This window comes from Neophocaena asiaeorientalis, unplaced genomic scaffold (genome assembly GCF_003031525.2).
Source record: "Neophocaena asiaeorientalis asiaeorientalis breed wild unplaced genomic scaffold, Neophocaena_asiaeorientalis_V1.1 scaffold629, whole genome shotgun sequence".
In the NCBI taxonomy this organism is placed as follows: Eukaryota; Metazoa; Chordata; class Mammalia; order Artiodactyla; family Phocoenidae; genus Neophocaena; species Neophocaena asiaeorientalis.
The window spans coordinates 7809951-7817114 of record NW_020175468.1 but is presented as its reverse complement, the minus strand read 5'-3'; the positions used below and the strand labels follow the sequence as shown (position 1 = coordinate 7817114).

Below are 7164 nucleotides of genomic sequence, written 5' to 3'. Positions count from 1 at the left end.
GGTGAATGGGGAAATTGCCAGCAAAGGCTCTGGAATAGATTTGATGTCAGAGGAAGAGTGAGTTGCATATAGCATGGGTCAGGCACCAATTTTATGAAGTAGGGTAGCCAGGGAGCTCTTCGTTGTAATTTTATCATTGTGGCTTATCAGTAGACACCCAGAACTGCACTTAGATTAAGCATATCAGCATCTCCAGTTAGAAGCTGCTTCTTATTATCACAGTGGACTTTGGGTAGTGTGGACTGAATACACTCTTGGAGTCAGAAATTTCAAAAGAATAGCAGGCAGGGCTCTATAGCCTGAGCAAAAGGATCAGGGGTGACCCACCTCCTAACAGCATTTATAGGGCACCTTCTCCAGACAGACTCGCACACAACAGTTTCAATAGGGAAGAAAGACCCAACTGGAGACTATGGAATCCTTGGTATAAAGGATGGGAAGAAGGAATCTGGCTATCTCTACTTCTTGTGCCAGGTCACCTGGGAACAAATCATTGAATGAATACTGGTAGAGGATGGGAAAGAGAATGTGTACATATGTGTGTCAGTGGGAATCGTTGGATTTGCATAATTGTCCTTTTGTATATTTTTTCTCTGGATTTGGAGGTGTTTGTATGTAATATGTGTATCTGTGCCTCTGAGCGCATGTCTGGACTCAGATTAATGTCTCCTTGTTGGAGGTCTGCTGATGTCTCTGAGCTGCAAGAGAAAACCATGTTATATGTCCTGATTCTCCCTGGGCACCAGTGTGGGAGAGAAAACACTGGCCTGTCACTCACCGATGTATCCATCTCTTCCATAGCCGAACCCCTACTGGCAGTCTGTTTCCCTTACTGTGGGTTATACGGTGAAGATCAAGGCAGATCTTCTGTGTCCCTCTGGGTGAGTAGATCCCAGTTTTTGTGTGATGGAGGGTGAAGCACAAGGGGAGAGTGTTAGCATTTTGGGGAACACTCACTGGAAACATTTTGGTCTTCTTTAATCACCAGAATGAGCTGAGGTGGCTCATGCAAAAGCGTGAGATTACACTGCAGGCGGGGATTTCCTTCCTCTGTGTGTGTGTGTGTGTGTGTGAGGGAGAGAGAGAGAGAGAGAGAGAGATGGCAAAGTAAGAAAGGTATATATTTTGAGAAAGAGGGTGGGGGAAGGGAAAGGAGAGAGGGAGGGAGGGAGAGAGAGCGAGAGAAGGACTGTGTTTGTCCCTGAGGAGGTTGTTTTCTTCAGTAAAGGCCTGGATGAGGGAGCCATTCTCTTGTCTTTGCAGAAAGAACCCAGAATTTGTGGTGGATTTGTGCATGTGTCCTGAGAGAGGCAGCAACGTCGCATTCCATTTCTGAGTCTACACGAACAACATGATGGTGATGAACAGCCTCCATGAAAGGGGGATGGGGAGAGGAAGAGATAGCTTCTTCTGACCCTTTTGTGCCAGGGAAGCCGTGGGCAGCCATTTGAGCTTCGACTTTTGGTGCTGGAGAATGAATACCAGGTGTGTGGGCCCTAAGGGTGAGGGGCGTGGAGCACCAAGGCTGTGGTGGGGCTGCTGTGGAGAAACAGAGTCCAACTCTGATCTGATCTGATGTCAACACACCTATTTTTTGTTTTGTATTTTTTTTTTTTTTTGCGGTACGTGGGCCTCTCACTGTTGTGGCCTCTCCCGTTGCGGAACACAGGCTCCGGACGCGCAGGCTCAGCGGCCATGACTCACGGGCCCAGTCGCTCCGTGGCATGTGGTATCTTCCCGGACTGGGCGGGGCATGAACCTGTGTCCCCTGCATCGGCAGGCGGACTCTCAACCACTGCGCCACCAGGGAAGCCTTGTTTTGTAGTTTTAATACATGTGCTTTCTATTTTTTAAACAAATTTATTTATTTTTGGCTGAGTTGGGTCTTCGTTGCTGTGCGCGGGCTTTCTCTAGCTGCAGCGAGCGGGGGCTACTCTTTGTTGCAGTGCACGGGCTTCTCATTGCGGTAGCTTCTCTTGTTGCAGAGCACAGGCTCTAGGCGTGCGGGCTTCAGTAGTTGTGGCACTCGGGCTCAGTAGTTGTGGTTCGTGGGCTCTAGAGTGCAGGCTCAGTAGTTGTGGCACACGGGGTTAGTTGCTCTGTGGCATGTAGGATCTTCCTGGACCAGGGCTTGAACCCGTGTCCCCTGCACTGGCAAGTGGATTCTTAACCACTGTGCCACCAGGGAAGGCCACATGTGCTTTTTAAAATTGAAGTTTAGTTGATTTACATTATTGTGTTAGTTTCAGGTATACAACAAAGTGATTCAACTGTATATTTCTATCTTCACTTACTTATTTTCAGATTATTTTCCATTATAGGTTATTAGAAGATATTGAATATAGTTACCTGTGCTATACAGTAAATCTTTGTTGCTTATCTACTTTACATCTAGTAGTTTTATCTGTTATTCGCATATTGCTAATTTATGACCCCCCCCTTTTCCCCTTTGGTATCTGTAAGTTTATTTTCTATGTCTGTGAGTCTGTTTCTATTTTGTATATAGATTCATTTCTATTGTATTTTAGATTCTACATAAAAATGATATCACGTTGGACTGGCCAAAAAGTTCGTTCGGGTTTTTCCGTGACATCCGTAACATATTGGTCTTTCTCTGATTTAACTTTACTGAGTATAATATTCTCTAGGTCCGTTCATGTTGCTACAAATGGCAATATTTCGTTCTTTTTTATGGCTGAGTAACATTCCATTTTATTTGTATGTGTGCATATATATACACACACACACACATACACAGCACATCTTCTTAAGCCCATCTTTAGCACACCAATTCGATATGTGCTGCCACGTCCTTTCCTCCTCATAGGGCTAAACCACAAAAGTTTACCTCCCGGTCTGATGCTTATCTTGTCTTCACAAAAACGTGCCAGGTTTGTAGTTGCAGCTCAAACATCACATCTCTCAATCCCTACTGGCCACATCTCTTCCTTATCAAAGACACTCATGTCACAGGCCAGTTTCCCCCAGTCCTCCGTGCTTCAGGGCAGAAGGCATATCTCCTATGCATTAAAAATCATTGAACACAACTTTTTGAGCACTACCATGTATGCTGTGCAAGCAGAGATTCAGAGCTGAATCCCATATGCCTCTTGCGCTCATGGACAATCAGGAATGTGGAGGGAGAAGTGCAGGCCCACTGTCATCAGGGTAAAGCAGGGATGGGGAGCTCTGGAGGCAAGGAAGTGGACACTGGGGGATGATTCCCTACAGCAGTGTCACGGCAGGATTTCCTGGAGAAGGAGATATTTGAACTGCTTTGCTTTTACGGAGTAAAAATGAAAAGAGGAAAGGGAAAGAGGAGGCCTAATTGTTCTGCACTCACAAGCGGTATATCTCTTTCCTTAGGTGTTTGTGAATAACAAGTCCACCTACGTCTTTGCCCACCGCCTGCCCTCACAGTCTGTAAAAATGCTGGAGGTGAAGGGAGATATTGTGCTTACTTCAGTGGAAGTGTGTTGAGGGGCAGAAGATCTTGCAATGAAAATATCCACCCCGTTATACTCTTTTATAATGTGCAGGATCAGAGCAGCTCCCAGAAGATGCCAGGGTATCCCCCTGTTGCCACACTTATGCTAATGATAATAAAATTTTCCTAGTATGAACCAGGACTTGGTTCTTGCTCATAGGGAAGACATCAAGGGCAGATTTGGCACAAAGGGAAAGTTGTCCCAAGTATGGAATGAGGAGTGTGGTTTGGGAAGGTCGCAGGTGGCCAAAATCTCAAGTGCTGTCCCTGAAACAAAGACAGAGTGAGAGTGTCTCAGGATGTTATGAAGAAGATGAACAGGTTTGGGGACGTGTAAGGGAGGGATACAACTTTGTATGTGAGCTTCTTTTCACTTGTTTATTCACCCACAAATAATTATTGGACCCAAGTATTAGTTGGGGTTCTCTAGAGAAACAAAACCAATAGGGTGTGAGTGTGTGTGTTTATACATGTGTGTACACACACATACATAATTATATATATAAAGAGATTTTTTATAAGGAATTGGTTTACATGATTATGGAGGCTGACAAGTCCCAAGATCTTCAGGGTGAGTCAGCAAGCTGCAGACCTAGGAGGGTCAATGATGTAGTTCCAGGGAATTCCCTGGTGGTCCAATGGTTAGGACTCCTCGCTTTCACTGCTGAGGGCACGGGTTCAATCCCTGGTCCTGCAGGTTGCTCGGTGCTGTCAAAAATAAATAAATAATGTAGTTCCAGTCTGAAGTCATGAGGCCCAGGAAGAGGCAATGTTTCAGTTCCATTCTGAAGGCAGGAAAAATCCTCCCTGATTTTTGCCTAGCTGATCTAGGCAAGGTCAGCTGTTTTGTTCTCTTCAGGTCTTCAGGTGACTGGATGAAGTCCACCCACATTAGGGAGGGCAATCTGCCTTACTCAAGCCACCAGTTCAAATGTTAATCTCGTCCAGAAACATTCTCACAGACGCACTGAGAATAATATGTAACCAAAGTACCTTGGCACCCCATGGCCCAGTCAAGCTGACACTTAAATTTAACCATTACTACCTCTTACACTAATATACCTTTATACACAACAGATATTCCAGTATGAACCCTATGTGATGCTGAGAGGACCAGAGAATGATGTTATTGGCAAAAGGAACTTGATACTGATGAGTCAAGGATGAAATCAGCCCTAGAGGGATGTTTGAACTCAGGAGCTGAATGTCAGGTGTTCAGGCAGACATGACTTAAACCCTGGTACATGGCTTTCCTGGTTTCTGTCTCCTCTCACTTAGGAAGACCTAGAAGCTTTCCGGGGTTCTGAAGTGTGACCTAGGAAGCTGGGCCCACATCCTTCCAGACCCCTCCAGACTGAGGTCCTCTGGAGACAGATAAACCACAGTCTCTGGACCTGATGAATTTCCTAAGTTTCTGGGGACCCTGCATTCCCACAATTTCCCAGATGCTCCATACATAAAGGAAAGCTGGTTGCTTTTGTCATCTTCAGGCCCTCTGAGCATTCTTCCCTATTTCTGTACCTTAGGAATGAACAATCTGTAAAGGAAATTAAGAAACCAATTCTTAATAGAATTAAGAACCAATTCTTAATATGCTATTCTTAGAATAGCATAAAAAAGAATACAATCCTTAGGCGTAAATCTAACCAAGGAGGTGCAAGACTTCTACGTTGAAAATGACAAAACACCGTTGAAAGAAATTACAGACAACCGACCTCAATAAACGAAAAGACATTCCATCTTCATGGGGTGGAAGATTTAATGTTGTTAAACTCAATTTCAAAGCTTACTACAGAGTTACGCTAAGGGCTCTAAGGAAGAAGAACAGATGGGTAATATACGCAGAGAGATGGAAATTCTAAGAAAGAATAAAAAAGAAATGCTAGAGACTAAAAAAACTTACATAAATGCATTTGATGAGCCCATTAGTAGATTAGATATAGCTAAGAAGGAATATCTGAGCTAGAGGATATGTCAATAGGAACTTCCAAAACTGAAAAACAAAGAGAAAAAGGACTGAAAGAAAGAAAAAACCCAGAACAGAATATCCAAAAACTGTGGGACAACTGCAAAAGGTATAATATATGCTTAATGGGAATACCAGAAGGAGAAGAGAGAAAGGAACAGAGGAAATATTTGAAGTAATAACGGCTGAGAATTTCCCCAAATTCATGTGAAACACCAAACTACAGATCCAGGAAGCTCAGAGAACACCTAGTGGGATAAATTCCTCCCCCAAACACCCCCAGAACAATAAAACAAAAGTCCTGTATCTAGGCACATCATTTTCATACTACAGAGAATCAAAGATAAAAAATTCTGAAAGAAGCCATAGGAAAAAAAACACCTATGGAGGAGCAAAGATAAGAATTACATCTAACTTCTCCTTAGAAACCATGCAAGCAAGAGGCAAGTGGAGTGAAATATTTAGTGTTGAGAGAAAATTGGTGCAACCACTATGGAAAGCAGTATGGAGTTTTCTCATGAAAAGGAAAATAGAAGTACCATAGGATCCAGCAATTCCACTTCTGGGTATTTATTCAAAGGAAATGAAAAGTGTAACTGGAAAAGATATATAGCAGTCCCCCTTAGCAACAGGGGTTATGTTCCAAGACCCCCAATGGATGCCTGAAACCCTGGATAGTACCAAGTCCTATATATAGAGTTGACCCTTGAGCAACTTGGGCGGGGGGGGGCAGGAGGGGTTAGAGGGCTGACGCCTTGTGCAGTCAAAAATCTGAGTGTCAAAATGGATTAAAGATCTAAATGTAAGGTCAGACACTATAAAACTCTGAGAGGAAAACATAGGCAGAACACTCTATGACATAAATCACAGCAAGATCCTTTTTGACCCACCTCCTAGAGAGATGGAAATAAAAACAAAAATAAACAAATGGGACCTAATGAGACTTAAAAGCTTTTGCACGGCAAAGTAAACCATAAACAAGACGAAAAACAACCCTCAGGATGGGAGAAAATATTTGCAAACAAAGCAACTGACAAAGGATTAATCTCCAAAATATACAAGCAGCTCATGCAGCTCAATGTCAAAAAAACAACCCAATCCAAAAATGGGCAGAAGACCTAAATAGACATTTCTCCAAAGAAGACATACAGATTGCCAACAAACACATGACGGGATGCTCAACATCACTAATCATTGGAGAAATGCAAATCCAAACTACAATGAGGTACCACCTCACACCGGTCAGAATGGCCATCATCAAAAAATGTACAAACAGTAAATGCTGGAGAGGGTGTGGAGAAAAGGATCCCTCTGGCACTGTGGGTGGGAATGTAAATTGATACAGCCACTATGGAGAACAGTATGGAGGTTCCTTAAAAAACTAAAGATAGAACTACCATACGACCCAGCAGTCCCACTACTGGGCATATACCCTGAGAAAACCATAATTCAAAAGGAGTCATGTACCACAATGTTCATTGCAGCACTATTTACAATAGCCAGGACATGGAAGCAACCTAAGTGTCCATTGACAGATGAATGGTTAAAGAAGATCTGGCACATATATACAATGGAATATTACTCAGCCATAAAAAGAAACAAAATTGAGTTATTTGTCTTGAGGTGGATGGACCAAGAGTCTGTCATACAGAGTGAAATAAGAAAGAGAAAAACAAATACCATATGCTAACACATATATACGGAATCTAAA

At 43.2% G+C, this 7164-nt stretch overlaps 1 pseudogene; it reads left to right on the top strand.

The window, feature by feature from the left end:
* Positions 1 to 412: 412 nt before the first annotated feature.
* LOC112415376 (galactoside-binding soluble lectin 13-like) lies at positions 413 to 3480 on the top strand (annotated as a pseudogene).
* The last annotated feature ends 3684 nt before the right edge of the window (positions 3481 to 7164 follow it).